Below are 17,234 nucleotides of genomic sequence, written 5' to 3'. Positions count from 1 at the left end.
GTACTCTCAGGAAGTATCAATGTCTTCTTCATTATTACTGGATCATTTTGTTCCTTCTTTTTTTGAAAAAAAAAAAATTTTTTTTGAAAGGCAGTTACACAGAGGGAAGGAGAGACAGAAGCAGAAATATCTTCCATCTGCTTGTCCACTCCCCAGATGTCCACAATGGACAGGACTAAGCCAAACCAAAGCCAAGAGTTTCTTCCAGGTCTCCAATGTGGGTGCAGGGGCCCAAACACTTGGGCCATATTCTGCCTTTCTCAGGCCATTAGCAGAGAGCTGGATCAGAAGTGGAGCAGCTGGGACTCAAACCATCGCCCACATGGGATATCAGCATCAGAGGCAGCAGCTTTAAAGGCCATGCCACAGTGCCAGCCCACTACTTCTGTCTTAAAAAAGCAAAACTGGGGCTGGTGTTGTGGCATAGTGGGTTAAGCTGCCACCTGCGGCACCACCACCCCATAAGGACACCATTTCTGATACTGGCTGCTCCACTTCTGATACAGCTCCCTACTGGTGCACCTGGGAAAGCAACGGAGGATGTCATAGGTCCTTGAGTCCCTGCACCCACATGGGGGACCCAGGGGAAGCTCCTGGCTCCTGGCTTTGGCCTGGCCTAGCCCTGGCCATTATGGCCATTTGGGCAGTGAAGCAGCAGATGGAAGATCTCTATCTCTACCTCTCTCTGTAACTCTTTCAAATAAATAAATCTTTAAATAAATTTTTTTTAAAAAAGGGCTGGCACTGTGGCATAGCAGGTGAAGCTGCCACCTGCAGTGCTAGCATCCCATATGGGCACCAGTTAGAGACCCAGCTGCTCTGCTTCCAATCCAGCTCTCTGCTGTGGCCAGGAAAAGCAGTGGAAGATGGCCCAAGTGCGTGGGCCCCTGCAATCACGTGGGAGACCCAGAAGAAGCTCCTGGTTCCTGGCTTCGGATCGGCCCAGCTCTAGCCGTTGAGGCCATTTGGGGAGTGAACCAGCAGACGGAAGACCTCTCTCTGCTTCTGCTGCTCTGTAACTCTGCCCTTCGAATGAATAAGTAAATCTTTTTTAAAAAGAAAAAAAAAAAAAAAAAGGCAAAACAAAACACCGTGGCCTTGACTCCCTGTTTTGCTCTAGTTAGAATCCCATATCAATGCTCCTGTATATACAGCAAAACTCCTTGAAAGAGTTAACCACACTCCTTGTCTCTAATTCCTCTCCTCTCATTCTCTATTGAACCCACCCCCTCAGGGGTTCTGCTCCCTCCATTCTTGCCCAGATCACCCCTGGCCTCCTTGTTGCTAATTCCTCACATCCTTGTTCCATCAGTCTTAATACCCAGCTGACCCCTCCCTTGTCTCTTGAAAACTTTTTTCTGTCGACCCCCAATACACTACCCTGATTTGATTTTTCTCCTAATATTTCTGCCACTCCACTCCCATTTCTTTCCAAGCTCTTCCTCATCTCCAAGATCTCAACATTTTGAAAGGTCCCAGGGCTCATTTCTTGGAGCTCTTCTTCATAGGTGATCTCATCCAGTCTCATGGCTACGTAAGGATTTACACACTGACGATTACCAAATGTTTATCTCCATCCCAGACCCTTCCCCTGAATTCCAAACTTCCTATACCAACTACCCACTCAACAACTGTCCAATACATATCTCAAGCTCAGCAAGTCCAAAACTAAACTCCTGACTACCTATCCCCAGAACTCTTCCTGAGTCATTTGCAGCTCAATAAATGGCAACTCCATCCCTTCAGAAGAAAAACCTTACCATCACCATGACCTCTATTTCCCACACCGCCACCCAATCCAACACCACCTTCAACATCTATCTACTCTCACCACATCCTCAACTACACTGACACCTCCTTGGTCCAAGTCACTCTTATTTTTCCCTAGGTCACTGCAACAGCCTCCTAACTGGCCTTCCAGCTTCTACTCCAGCCTGCTGTGGTCTACTCTCTCAGCAGCAGAGTGATCTTTCAAAACCCAAGCCAGATGTTAGTACTTCTTTGTTCAAAATCCTCCAATGGCTTTCCATGAAATTCAAGGGATCTCACAATGGCCCACAGGGTACCCAGTGATTTGGCCTTGGCTACCATCAACTCGCCCAGCCCCATTCCTTGTTCAATCTGCTCCACCAACCCTGGCCTCTTTTCTGTATGTCACACACTCTAAGTTCCCTGCTTGGATCTCTTCTACTTGCTTTTCTTCCTGGCTGGAACACTCTCTTCTCCAAATATCTTCACGGTTCACTCCTCCAAAATGCTGAGGAAACCTACAGCAGTAGAGAAAGTAGGAGTAGGAGAAAAATAAAGACTAAAACTTCTATCAGAATTAGTGCTCTCCCTGAACTTTTACTGATTCCCTTTCTTATACCAAGAATACCCTTTGACCTTCTTTCTCACTATCCAAATCTCATCCAGACATCAGCATTTCAAAAAAGACTTTTGTCAATTCTCCATATGGCTCAGCAGGTTAAAGTCCCAGCCTACAGCACTGGCATCCCATGTGGGGCACCGGTTAATGTGCCTGGGAAAGCAGCGGAGGATGGTCCAAGTGCTTGAGCTCCTGTGCCCACTTAGAAGGCCCAGAGGAAGCTCCTGGCTCCTGGCTTCAGATCGGCCCAGCTTCATTGCAGCCACGTGGGGAGTGAACTAGCGGATGAAATGTCTCTCTCTCCCCCTCTCCTTCTCTCTCTCCTTCCCTCCCTCTCTGTAACTATACCTTTCAAATAAATAAATGAATCTTAAAAAAAAAAAAAAAGCTCCTGGAGTGTTTATCATCTTTGTCATTCACTTTAGAATTTTTTTTTTTTTTTTTGGACAGGCAGAGTGGACAGTGAGAGAGAGAGACAGAGAGAAAGGTCTTCCTTTTGCCGTTGGTTCACCCTCCAATGGCCGCCGCGGCCGGCACACCGCACTGATCCGATGGCAGGAGCCAGGTGCTTTTCCTGGTCTCCCATGGGGTGCAGGGCCCAAGCACTTGGGCCATCCTCCACTGCACTCCCTGGCCACAGCAGAGAGCTGGCCTGGAAGAGGGGCAACCAGGAAAGAATCCGGCGCCCTGACCGGGACTAGAACCCGGGGTGCCGGCGCCGCAAGGTGGAGGATTAGCCTATTGAGCAGCGGCGCTAGCCCTCACTTTAGAATTTGATCACTGTCTCACAATGTAACCTGTAAGACTTATCTCCCTAACTAGATTTACATATACACACACACAGAGTAGATGCCTCATACAAGTAGTTCTAGTACTGTAGCGCAGTGAGCGGAGCTGCCACTTGCAATGCTACTGTCCCGTGTTGGAAAGGAGTTTGAGTCCTGGCTGCTTTGCTTCCAGTCCAGCTCCTTATTAATGTGCCTGGGAAGGCAATGGAGGATAGCCCAAGTACGTGGCCCTGCCTCCCATGTGGGAGACCCAGACAAAACCTCAGGCTTCTGGCTTTGGCCTGGCCCAGCACCAGACATTGCATCCATTTGGGGAGTAAACCAGCAGATGGAAGATTTCTATCACTTGCCTTTCTAATAAATAAATCTTTAAAAAAAAAAAAAAAAACTTTAAAAATAAAGCTTCATAGGACTTTCCCTTATAGATTTTGAATTCATTATGTTTCATTTGGAGTCAGGTATCTGTATTTTTAAGTTCCCTTAGAAAATTGTGATGGGCAGCCAGGATTAAAAACCACTGCCTGCCTTACAGTATTGTTTCCTTCAGTACCTAGGAAAGCAAGCTCTCAAATACATTAAAATGAGAATGAACCCCTCAGAATACCAGATCCATACCTACATTTCACAGGGGAACAGAAGCCCAAAAAGTCTAGCTGACTATCTAAAATCTATAAAGATAATGAGACAAAGCTCAGCCTAAAATCCAGATTTATAGCTCTCAACCCAGGAATCTTTCCATTAGACTTACATAAATAAATGAAAATAATAAAAATCCACAGTTCACAGAGATCAGCAGTGAACAGTTGAGTATCTAACACTTGACCAGAGACTACAATGTCTAGGCTCTAAATCAGTGCCTATTAACTTGAAAAATTCAGCCACATTAAACAAAGAGAAGACAGGCCAGAGAGTGGCTGTAGGAGGCTTATAGGTTTTAAAAAGTAACTTGGGAGAGGGCTTTTGGCACAGCAACCGAAGCAGCACATCCTGCACGGGAGTGCCTGGCTTCAAGCAGCAGCTCCAATTCCAGCCTCCTGCTAACACACTCCCTGGACAGGCAGCAGTGAGGGCTCAAGCAGCTGGGCCCTGCCACCCATGTGGGAGACCTGGCTTAAATTCTGGGCTCTTGGCTTTGGCCTGGCCTAGCCCTGGATATGGCAAGCATTTGGAGAATGAGCCAGTGGATGAGAGATCTCTTTTAAATAAACAAATTTTTAAATAAAATTTTAAAAATAATTTTTATTAAATTCTTTTACAATATACACAAAGACCATTAAAATTAAACAATTTTTATTGAGGAGTGGTAGAAATAAATGGAGAGAAGAAATCTGGCTTCATCATGTTATAAAGCACAAAAATTCTTCTTCACATGCTTCCACAGCTCACAAAGCTATGAAAGTTGTCTGAGTCTAATCATCATAATGAAAACTTCTTAATTACAGATCAGACTTAGTAAATCGCTTTATATCCCAAGACATCTCAAACTCTATGTTAATAATCAGCTAACCTCAGGACCATCAACAACAGAGAAAAAAAAAAAAAAAAAAAAAACACCAGGTATCTAAATGGTAGTATTACAGAGTTTGGGCTCATGCTGGTGTACAGGGATTTAAGCAAGTGTGTCCTATTAACACTAATGGGAGTTCTGAGTGTAAACTCTAAGTACCAAGGAGGAGGCTCAATGCCCAGCACTGCATCTGTGAAGACCCCTTCTACCGCACTAACTGCAACTACTGGGAGTTCTTCTCTCAGAAACGGGATAATAGACCCAAACTCCTGTCTCTGAAGCACAAAGATAATTCAAGTGAAAGTCACTAAGGAAGGTCACTGGTAAACATCAGATTTTAAAAACATACACAAAAAAGCTAAAGTTAAATAACAATTTGTTAATGTGTTCATTAAGGACATTTTATGAAATACTGTCAACATGCACAGAAGAAATTAGTAAACTGTCGGAGATAAAATATCTCAAAAGTAAATTCTGCAGGATTCAATCAGCCAAATTTTTAGAAATTAAAGCACAAGAAACCCAACTACAGCCTGAAGCTTATCCAAAGACACACACACACACACACACACACATCCCACAAACTCCTCCCCTGATGGAGCCCTAAGTACACTACAATCCTTGCTTTTAAACACACAAGAAAACTCCTGCTGCATTGATAGCCAAGGATAATCACAGAGTACTTCCAGACAAACGGATAATGATCACAAGCTGCCAAGGACAACCAAAACTAACTAAATAAAAATTACAGCACCTTATTGTGTTCCATCCTGCCTCACTTCTCAATATAGTACCGCGGCACTTACCAGGCTGGAAAATGAGCAGGTGCTTTTCAGGCTATAGAAAAATTAGTCTCTCTCTCTCTCTCTCCCTCTCTCTCTCTCACACACTCACACACACACACACCCCTCTCAAACACACAAAGGGGATGATACTCCTGCACTGGAAGGGGCTGGCAAGTGCTCTCTGTTCAGCCTATAAAACTACGAGTAGGCCTCACCAAAGACGTGAGGAAAAAGCCAAGGGTTATCCCAAATTCACATTTCAAAGGTTAAAAGATTTAACATTTATTTTAGTTAAATAGGCTTTGGCAAAAATCCATTCTTTAAAAAGGAAAGAGAAATTAAGATTTTTCACCAGTTTCTATCCCTAAAGAAATAAGAATCTTTTCTTTCTGACTACACAGATTTAGCAACACAAATAAAGAACCCAGACTCCAGGCCTAAAAACTAAAAATGGTTCCATACAATTCACATTAAAAAAAAAAAAAAAAAAAGAAAGAAAACCTACGTACTCAAACATACTTTATCATCACTGCTATCATTAATGAACATTTATCTTTTTATCTGTACTTTGAAATGTCAATGAGAAACTGAAACAGCTACAATATGCTAGGAATTTTAACTTTTGAAACAAAACCCACAACGAGACAAAAGTCTGAAGCACAAAACCTCAATCATGATGATAAGTAAGTGGTCCCTAAAACTTGAAAGTGAAAGCAATACAAACCTCAAAAAGAAGTTACTTGCTTGATATTAGCGCTAGCCTTTAAAACCAAAAAAATACGTTCTGTTACAGAAGACTGAAATCAGGGCTTCCATTAACCTTGTTTAAAAAAAAAAAATCCCCTGAGCATGGATTTTTTTTTTCCTAAGTCTCTTCATCAGAGCAGCATGGGGTCCCATTAGGCACCCTATTTTACTTCCACCTTATAAATAACGTTAGCTATTCGCTATTTCCATGGAAACCAAGTACAGAGAAACCCACTTAAATGAATACCGGTTAAAGGAATAAGTTTTATTTTAGAAAGGTTTTGCTGTTCTAGATGAACTCTACTGGGGAATACTACAAAGTCTTCTTAAGTATAATTTAAAAAAAATACATCTTTGGTGTAGAGGGAGCTTATTAAAGGTCCTGTTAAATAAGTACACTCCTAGCACCAAGTATGCCAAACAACATCATACCATTAAAAATACAGTTTCAACGCACTGCACAGGGGTGTAGATGCACGACTTGCACCGACTATGCTTCCTTATGCATCGGGGTGGAATAATTATCCCTTTGGGTCTCATTTAAACTAATAAAACCAAAGAAAATCAGAAATAAGGCTACAGTCACCTCGCAGTGACTAGTTCTGAACAAACCCACAACTGCAGGCACATGCGCTACTTTACCACTCCAAAGAGAAACAAATGAGGCAGCAAGTAACTAGTCCTTCCTCACTGTCACCAGGTCCACAGATAGCGGATTCCAAACTGCCCCCTCAGCAAGCCACAGTTTAAGTTAGAACATGCAGTCCTTAGTCAATGCACACACCCGTGTTAAGCAAAAACAGAACACACATAAGGAGGAAGTTGACATACATGACAGACACAACCTCAAAAAGTTCCTAGGAAAATCTGTATTATGAAAAACTTTTTGCATGGATTTCAATTATTTTGCACCAAAATTAATTTCTTTTAATTTCATTTGCCATAAAATTTTTGAAGTCCCTTTGTGTTACCCTATATATGCTAGAAATGATCACTACTGGTGGCCCATACAAGTTATATATTGGCAGGTGTACATAAAATGCAGCTCACAAGAACAGTAAATTCAAAACCAACAATCTTAGAATTTCTAAAGACTAAAATTTAAGACTAAGACTAAATTTCAAGAAAAACTAAAACCAGCAGATATGGCTCTTCACTGAATTAATGGTAGGTAAGATATCTTCAAAAAGTTAAAAGATAAATGAAAATAATATTATCCTAAAATAGGTTACCAGTAATTAAATGTACAAGGTATGAAAAGAGTTAACATTCTCACACACAATTTTCCTTTGAGTATACCTATGTTTCTATTTGTACTACATGTTTGGAAAACATAAAATTACTGTTTTGGTATGTTATGCAGGTAACTGTTGAAGAAGGAGTAATGGGTACAAGGGATTTGTTACATTATTCACTCTACTTTTGTACTCATATAAGTTTCCCTAATAGTAAGTTTTTACAAAATCCTATAAAGTTAAGGCTCTTGTCTCAAGTATGTTTTTCTCTATGTATAATTAAATAATGGATGAAATGCCTGGGAGAGCTCTTAGAAGCTACCAAACTTGAATCCAACACAGCCATTAACTTAAAAAGTTAACCACAATTAACTTCCAAGTTTTACCTTTCTTATCAAACAATTCAGTTAACAATTCAAAACCACTCAAAGAAATCAGGAAAGGAAAGGGTCTGCTACTTCACAACTATCAACTGATAAACTGAAACAAATTAATACACAATAACAAGGCATTATAGCCATATTTTGCATGTTACAAAGAAATTCTAGTCTTCTCTACTAATAAATCAAAATACTTTAGCAATCAACAACACCAAAATTTCCATTTTCTTCCCCAATTAGGTCCACAGAACAACAGAAAGCAATCTAGTAAGTTAATGCTTACCTCAGATAAGTAACAAGCATGCCCCTCCACAACTATGCCTCTGTCTCATGCTCTACCAGAAAATACAGCAAGTCCCAGGGTGAAAAGGTCATCTTCTTATTCTCTCCCTTGATCCAAAAACAAACCGTTTCAAAAATATTCAGCCACTCTAAAAGTGACTATAAGCCATCTATTCTCCAAATCCTGCCTAAGGGCTCAAAACAGGGGCAGGGGAGTCTACAATCTGTTAAAGCTTTAAGGTCCTGGTGATAGCTCTCTTTGCCTAAAAACTAATAATTATGTTGGTGTTTTGTTTTCAAGAAAAATAGAAGGGCCGGCACAGTGGCTTAAGCCGCTGCCTTCAACTCTGGCATCCCATATGGGCAGTGCTTCGTGTGCTCCACTGCGATCCAGCTCCCTGCTCATGGCCTGGGAAAGCAGTGGAAGATGGCCCAAGTCCTTGAGCCCCTGTGCTCACATGGAAGACTGAGATGAAGTTCCTGGCTCCTGGTTTTGGCCTTGCTCAGCCCTGAATGTTGCCAACATCTAGGAAGTGAACCAGCAGATGGACAATTTCTTTCCGTCTCTCCTTCCTCTGTCACTCTGCCTTTCAAATGAATAAGTAAATCTTTAAAAAAGAGAAAGAGGGGCTGGGCTGGGGCATAGCAGGTAAAGCCGCCGCCTGCAGTACCAGCATCCCATATGGGTGCCAGTTCAAGACCCGGCTGCTCCACTTCTGATCCAGCTCTCTGCTGTGGCCTGGGAAAGCAGTGGAGGATGGCCCAAGTCCTCGGGCCCCTGCACCCATGTGGGAGACCCGGAAGAAGCTCCTGGCTCCTGGCTTTGGATCAGCGCAGCCCCGGCCGTTGCAGCCAACTGGAGTGTGAACCAGTGGATGGAAGACCTCTTTTTCTCTCTCTGCTTCTCCTTCTCTCTCTGTGTAACTCTGACTTTCAAGTATATAAATAAATCTTTAAAATATAAATGAAAAATAAAAAGAGAAAGAAAAATAGAAGTAAACGATGATGTCTTTGCAGGGAGTGATGAACAGCAGGCAGGGCAGAATGAAGGAAAAGAGGAGGCAGCAAAGAAAGCGAGCAGGCAAGGGGGAAAGGACCGGCAGGGGAGCGGTTCTGGGCGAGCAGTGGTGGCACTCTGCTCTCAGGTAACTAACACACCACTGCGTGGACAGGGGCCTGCACGGCTACTACAGGAACTGACCCCTGCCACAAGTGGCACCACCTCTTACAAATTAGGCAGGGACAAACTGATTTTCCAAGTTGTGAAAATCTTTAAATCAAGCCCAAAGATGCTCGTAGAGTCTATTTCTAACCAGTGTATTTATTAAAGTGAAGCACACTTCTCAACTTTCCACAATCCCACTCAGCCTTCACAGATCTCACGTTAACAGCTGAAGTACGCCATGCTAATTTTAAAAGTACAAAAACTTTTACTTATTGGTTACTCTGTGAACTATCACACAATTTTTCTAATAGAAAACTCTATAACCTGCTATAAAAATGCTCAATTTGAAAAATATGTATTGTGCTAAAGCACAGCACTTTATCAAAACAAACGTTGTAATTTCTGCTCAAAACACAGAAACAGCGTTTTAGGAACACTGACAAAATAAAATATAGAAAATACTTCTATTCACCTACTCAGCCTTTATCAAGCGGTGCAACTGAGCGAAAGAGAACAAAAAGTTAATGGAAGCTATTCTGCTAATTAACTCAAATGCTTGTTAGTGCTAACATATACCACATGCAGAATGTTTTGGTAAGCTATTACAAATACTGTGCATTTGCTGAATCCCAGAAGAAAGAAACTACACAGATCAAACATCAAAAAAGTTGCAGACTCAAATCAACAGTGAATGAATAAAATTAATTGTTTCACATCTTACGGTCTTTCCCTTCCTTCAATTAAGGATTTCACTTACAAGATAAGACAGCAAGGGAGATGGAAGGATAGATACACACAAGCACAACACACATTCCAGCAGATATATAAAAACTCAATTTGTTACCCAAAAACTCCCTCCGTTTTGAGATCACTCACAAGCAAACTGTTCTCAGGCCCAGTTACTGGGTTCAAGATAGAAAACTTACAACAATTAAAAATAGGAAGACAATAATAATTACAATAAGATCAGGTACCAGATGAGAGGAAATTTCAAAAAGGCAAAATGCCCCAAATCAGAAGGCATATAGAAAACTGTCTATCATTACCAGAAAGCACTTATGTGCCACTCTATTGATCTGTCGGCATCTACAGCTGTTTCCATTAGTTATAAACCCAAGCATGAGTTCTCAAGGGTTAAACACAGTTCGTCAGGCCCAATGGGCTGACCAGCTGATTAGTATTCTTCTACCATCTGAGTTTTAACACCTGGTCCCCTACTGACCTGATGCTAAATGACCTACTATAAAGCACATCAGCATCTTGGTGCCAGACTCATTAGTTGGGGGGGGGGAGGGGGAGGATAGATTTAAAAAGCTTCTATCACTAAGAGTTTTAATAAACATAAGGTGCCCTGAGATAATTTTTAAAGGCTCTGTTAAAAAGAACAAATCTCCGGATCGCGCCAAGGCGTAGTTGGCTAAGCCTCTGTCTGTGGCACTGGCATCCCATATGTATGCCAGTTCATGTCCTGGCTGCTCCTCTTCCGATCCAGCTCTCTGCTATGACCTGGGACAGCAGTGGAGGATGGCCCAAGTCCTTGGGCCCCTGCACCCATGTGGGAGACCAGGATGAAGCTCCTGGCTCCTGGCTTTGGATTGGCCCAGCTCCAGCAGTTATAGCCTTTTGGGGAGTAAACCAGCAGATGGAAGACCTTTCTCTCTGTCTCTCTCTCTCTGTAAATCTACCTTTCAGATAAATAAATAAATCTAAAAAAAAAAAAAAAACAAATCTCCAATCTCCATGTATTTCCTATTTCTCCCAAAGGTATTCACAAGTAAGAACTCATTACATGTACTTTTATCATCCATGCTTTTCTCATCACAGCATTTCAGAGACAAACAAAAAACCAACTCTCCTTTCTACCTAATTGTTCCATATTTACTCTTTCCCCATAAACTTTTAGTGGGACTATAACAATGATACTAATACCAGCTATCACGTATCAAGTATCTTAGAATGTCCTTAGCTGATCTGTGCAGGAACCTCCAGAACCTCCAGTTGGTACTGCCATCCCTGCACCACAGACAAAGACGGCGCAGTACCAATGAAGCACCCATGACCAGCACAGCGGCTGCTATGCAGCAGGTCCATGAAACACCTTTCCTAAAGGCACCTTAAATAACTGGCCCAAGGCCACACATGTTCAACTTTCTTTAGGTGCTTTCACTGAGACTCCAAGCCAAGGGTCAGACACCGAAGTTCAAGCTCTCTCCCCGATATGCTACATACATCTCAATCCTTGTGATGGGAGGAAAGGAGCAGAAAACTAAGGTTAAGCACCACTTATTTAGGACTTATTGCCAGGCACCTCCACCGGTTTATACATTAACTCATCCACCCTCTAACAACCTCAGATGTTGGACACCACTGTTTACTCCAGTCCTACAGATGAAGAAACTGAGGCAGTGGCACTGAGAGGGAAGAGATTTGGCCCCAGCTGCAGACCTGATGCAGGCAAGGCAAAGCTAGGACCTGAGCCCAGGCAGACCAATGCCAGTGCCAACACTCTTAACCACTGACCTTTACCGCCAAGCAAAAAACTTCTTTATCTGAAATACATGAGCACAGAACTTAATTTTTTCACCAAATTACAAAATTGTAAGCTTAGAGTAACTGAGAGAAAGCACGGGTGAGCACCAGACTTCTTTACAGGCACACAGGATATGTCCCTGGTGAAGAGATCACCAGGAAGTGGCCCCGTGTAAATCTGGTTAAGCACCCCCAGCCCACCTCTCCACACTCACAGCCACACTGGCCATGCACTACAAGAAACAGGCAACTCAAAGATGTCCCGGCGCCATCTTCTATCCAATGGAACATCCAAGAGGATACAGTACCCTTCCATCACTCCTTCTTCCCAAACACCATTAAAGAAAACAGCACAAAAGGAATGAATGAGTCTAAGCTACTTAAAAGTCACAACAAATGTCCAATGGTAACTGCACATTTAAATAAGAAAAAAATGCAAAATTCTCATAATTTTGTAACTTGTCCAAATTCTTCACTTAAAAAGCACTAGGCCTCTTTGAAAGACTCAGTTCTTAGCCTGGTTTCTGGCCATAAACATGTCTGGAAGGGTCAGGGAAGTCAAATTTCACCTCAGATGCCGAAGTTCTCAACATGCACATTTAAAACAAAAATCATTACAGCTGCGCCGAAAGTTACTAGGCTTCTCATCCTAATAACGACTAGTATGACAATGTATTTAATTACACAAATAAAAATATTAAGCATGCATTTAATATTTCCATATGAACATGCAATATATACAGAAAATAAATATAAACAATGGGACCAGACCTGGAGGGACTGAGAACTTAACACAATGAAAACAGGAACTCTTGCAGCTCCCTCCATTGACATCGTAAAGTTGCCACATTTTCTGGGCTCTCTTTTGAATTAATGTGGCATCTGTTCCAAGTACAGCATGCTAACATTTTACTAAAAGATATTTTCATTCTACATTTGTATCTGGTTTGCTTTTTATTTGAACTCCTGTTTTATTTCAGTGGTCATTATTTCCTTACACTAAGTTGTCAATTCAGTATTCCTAATCTATCTCCCCTGGGCACAGCTAGGGTGGGGAGGAACCACCAGCCTAAAATCCTCTACCAGCAATAATTACAATATGCTTTGCATATAGATTAAATAAAGAAAATAAACAGCACAGAGATTTTTGTAGGCTTTTTAGTATCAAGTCCTGATAAGTTAACGGCATCTGTTCCTTTCAGAAAAAGAATTCTGCTCTGAGGTGTTGGGAGTGGGGGGAGAAGTAAACAAACACCAAATAAAATCATTCCGTTTACAGAGTGTGGCCTCCATGAAATGATGATTTCAATAATTTCGCCATATCCAACTCTATCTAGTGATAATTGCTTTTTAAGACATCCTCTGAAATGCTGCAGCAACAAGCCAAATACAACCACTTGTACTTAACATGCGTGCTGCATACTCCACAATGTTACGTCATATCAGGCACAGAGAAGACGCTTAGCAAGCTATCCTGCGTTCTATAAACTGCCTAACAACAACAGCAAAAGGCACTGCCATCTCAAAGAGAACAGCAGCTATCAGGGAAGGTAGGCTTTTCCCTCTGGTCCACGCAGGAGAAAACAAATAAGGCTTGTATTTCTGTCCTTTAAGCTCACATCTCTCAAGGCCTTCACTCAGTCTTTCAGCTTTTCACAGAAAGAAAGGCTGTTTCTTTAAAATTAAAAAGCTGCAAAAGATCACTCCAACTTAAAAGCCCCACACCTTTCACCAACTGTCCTCCAGCTGTCCCCACAGCTGCCTCGGGCAGGAAGAAGGGCCCATGCAGAGTACTGGCCTCCAAGTGGGTGTGTGCACCCCTGGAAGGGAGCCATAGGAAGAAATTACAATGTACATTTTTCATACACATTCTTTTTTAAATTCCAACTTTTATGTTTGACATCATACAGAAAGTACCAGCTCAGACTACCATATATTTACTTGATGGTCATAATTTTTTTGAAATTTGGGGACAACAGGTCAAGAGGAATCAAACTAGAAATAAAAAGGTAAATTATGCCATTAACCTTCTCAAATTCTTACCTCTGCCTCAGTTTCACCATCCATGACATTAACTGAGCTCTTTGTACACTTATAAGACTATTAAAGAGAAGAATAAAACACTCTCTGGAGCATGGTCTGAGACTCTCAAAATGAAAAGTGCATTTACGAATGTCAACAACGAGAAATACTCTCGGCTTAGCTAAGAAAAACAGTGAGGGCAGGGGCCGGCATTGTGATGCAGCAGGTTAACCATCACTTGGCACACCGCATCCCACGTCCCTTCTCAGACGGCCTGTGATCTCTGCCTTCTGATCTAGCTTCCTGCTAATGCTGCTGCGAGGCAGCAGACAAGGCCCAAGCGCTTGAGTCCCTGCCCTTCACTTGGAAGAGGTGGATGGAGTCCCTGACTCCTGGCTTCTGCCTGGCCCAGCCCTGGCATCTGGGGAGTGAACCAGAGGATGGAAGAGCTATCTCACATTCTTGTTCTCTCTCAATCTTTCAAATAAAAAAAAATGAGTAAATAAACATCAAAATGTTAGAATCCAAATCCAAATCCAAATGTTAGATCTAAATCTTAGAATTTTAAGGCAAGGCTTCAGCATCTCACAAAATGTATGTCTAAATACTGCAAGGCTGCGAGGAATGTATTCAAAGATTAAAAATCCTTTAATAACTCTTAAAAAAAATAACTTAACAGCCAGAGACAGAGATCACCTGCTGGTTCACTTCCCAAATGTCACAGCAGCTAAAGCAGGGATCTGGGCACTCAATCCAGGTCTCCATATGGGAGCAGGGATCCAAGTACATGATGTGGGCACTCAGTCATTCTCACTGACATGTTAATCTTAACTGCTAAGTTAAATGCCCACCTTGGCCTTGTTTTTTTTAACATTTATAATGTAAAATTTTTAATACTAATGTAATAAATACTTTTTGGTTAAAAAACACAAAAGTGAACCATGAGGGCGGGCACTGTGGCACAGCAGGTTAAATCCCCAGCCTACAGTGTCAGCATCCCATACAGGCACTGGTTTGAGTCCCAGCTGCTCCACTTCCAATTCTGCTCCCTGCTAATGCACCTGGGAAAACAGCAGAAGATGGTCCAAGTCCTTGGGCCTTGCACCACGTGGGAGACCTGGAAGAAGCTCCTGGCTCCTGGCTTCGGATCAGTGCAGCTCCGTCCACTGAAGCCAACTGCGGGGTGAACCAGCGGATGGAAGACCTCTTTTTCTCTCTCTGCCTCTCCTTCTCTCTCTGTATAACTCTGACTTTCAAATAAATAAATAAATAAAAGTGAACTATGACAAATATTAGCAGCAAGTTAAAACTCTCAAAGTCAGAATCAAAATATTCTGTAGATTATAGTGTAGATTATAAGATTAGTGTAGATTATAAGAACTTGAATATCTTTTTCTAACATAATGCCAGAAAAACAAATAGCACTCAAAAAAATTTACCTTTCATTTTCAACTGTTTTTAAGATGCCAGGTTATCAGTATAGCATTTGGTAACGGTGGAGTGAGTAGGACGGGTGAGGGCAGAGAGCTCAGTCAACACTGCTCACATGGAGATACAAGCACCACCACGAACTCCTATACAGGGTAGGGGTTCCTTCATGCTGACTGAGGACTACTTCCAGTCTGAGCTTCTGGTAATGAAAATACTATTAAGTGTTGTCTTGGGTTAAAAATTCTCTTCGTAAAGACTGAATATTTCATAACAATCAAGGAAAGAGATCATCAGTATAAAATGGGGGGAAAAAAGGCATCTGAAAACACAACTGCTGTCTCTGTAAGCAGCTACCAGAATAAACTAGTAGAACTGAATTCTGAAATGATGCCTCCCTAAATTACTTGTATAGGACAGAAAACAATGTTATTTAAAATTGGTATACTTTTTAATTTTTAGAAATAATAATGGCATAAGGTAAAAATAAAAATAATGTACAATGCTTTTTTGCCCCAAAGGTAATAATCAGTCTAGTCTAGTTTATAAACTTAATGTACGTCTTACCCAACTCTCTTCTTCCAACTTCACTCCCACTTCTCATGTGTGCCCCATTTTCAAAGGCAAGCAAGTTTTTTTTTTAAAGATTTATTTATTTATTTGAAAGTCAGAGCTACACAGAGAAGGAGAGGCAGAGAGGGAGGGAGGGAGGGAGGGAGAGAGAGAGAGAGAGAGAAACAGAAAGAGAGAGAGAGGTCTTCCATCCTCTGGTTCACTCCCCAGATGGCTGCAATGGCCAGAGCTGTGCCGATCCGAAGCCAGGAGTCAGGAGCTTCCTCCGGGTCTCCCACGTGGGTGCAAAGGCCCAAGGACTTGGCCATCCTCCACTGCTCTCCCAGGCCACAGCAGAGAGCTGGACTAGAAGTGGAGCAGCTGGGTCTCGAACCGGAGCCCATGTGGGATGTCGGCGCTACAGGCCAGGGTGTTAACCCGTTGCGCCACAGCGGTGGCCCCAAGGCAAGCAAGTTCAAGGGGCGGCACTGTGGCACAGTAGGTTAAGCCTCTGCCTGCGGCACCAGCATCCCATATGGCTGCCAGTTCTAGTCCCGGCTGCTCCTCTTCCAATCCAGCTCTCTCCTATGGCCTGGGAAACAGTAGAAGATGGCCCAAGTCCTTGGGCCCCTGCACCCGCGTGGGAGACCAGGAGGAAGCTCCTGACTCCTGGCTTCGGATCGGTGCAGCTCTGGCCATTGCCACCATTTGGGGAGTGAACCAACGGAAGGAAGACCTTTCTCTGTCTGTCTCTCTCTCTCTCTCATTGTCTGTAACTCTACCTCTCAAATAAATAAAATCTTAAAAAAAAAAAAGTAAACTTCAAGAGAGTATTACATAGAATTCCATTTGTTTTTACAATGTGTACATGTGTGCAATATACACAGAAATGCACAGGAAACGTTTACCTGTAGGATGAGGATGGGACAACTTTAATTTTCTACTTTAACAACTTCTTATTTTGCTAGACTTTCATTTTAAGTACCATTACTTAAAAAGGGGGTGGGTGTTGTGGCGCAGCAGGTAAAGCTGCACTGGGAAAGCCCACATCTCTTACGAGTGGAGGGTCTGGTATGGAGTATTGCCTCCATTTCCTATCCAGCTCCCTGCTAATGTGCTCCTTGGGAGGCAACAAGATGATGGCTCAAGCACTTGGATCCCTGCCACCCACATGAGAGACTAGATGGAGTTCCCGGCTCCTGGCTTCAGCAGCCTGGCCCAGCTCTGACTGTTATGGCCATTTGAGGATGGACAATTCTCTTTTTCTGTCATGTTGCCTTTTAAATAAATAAAAATAAACTTTTATATATATATATATATATATCTTAAAAGAACACTTACCCAAAATGCTAAAATGTCAACAGTCATGCAAGAATGAGTACTGGAAGTTAACTATTTGTACCTACTACGAAAATGCATAACCTACCACACTATAGTGCCAATTTC

The 17,234-nt window shown here is 42.2% G+C and overlaps 1 protein-coding gene across 27 annotated transcripts in view; it reads right to left on the bottom strand.

The window, feature by feature from the left end:
* The window catches only part of PHF21A (PHD finger protein 21A), a 221,043-nt gene that overhangs the window by 192,578 nt on the left and 11,231 nt on the right, over window positions 1-17,234 (bottom strand). The window contains exon 1 of one of the 27 annotated variants that reach the window (XM_089327368.1): window positions 8,094-8,195. The exons of the other annotated variants lie outside the window; for them this stretch is intronic. The gene's annotated coding sequence lies outside the window, so the exon portion shown is untranslated. Of the gene's footprint in view, window positions 1-8,093; window positions 8,196-17,234 lie in introns of those variants that run through there. 27 annotated transcript variants of the gene reach the window in all.

This window comes from Oryctolagus cuniculus, chromosome 1 (genome assembly GCF_051225735.1).
Source record: "Oryctolagus cuniculus isolate XC-2025 breed Fujian yellow rabbit chromosome 1, ASM5122573v1, whole genome shotgun sequence".
In the NCBI taxonomy this organism is placed as follows: domain Eukaryota; kingdom Metazoa; phylum Chordata; class Mammalia; order Lagomorpha; family Leporidae; genus Oryctolagus; species Oryctolagus cuniculus.
Note: the sequence above shows the minus strand (reverse complement) of the source record. Positions and strands in the feature narration are given on the sequence as shown.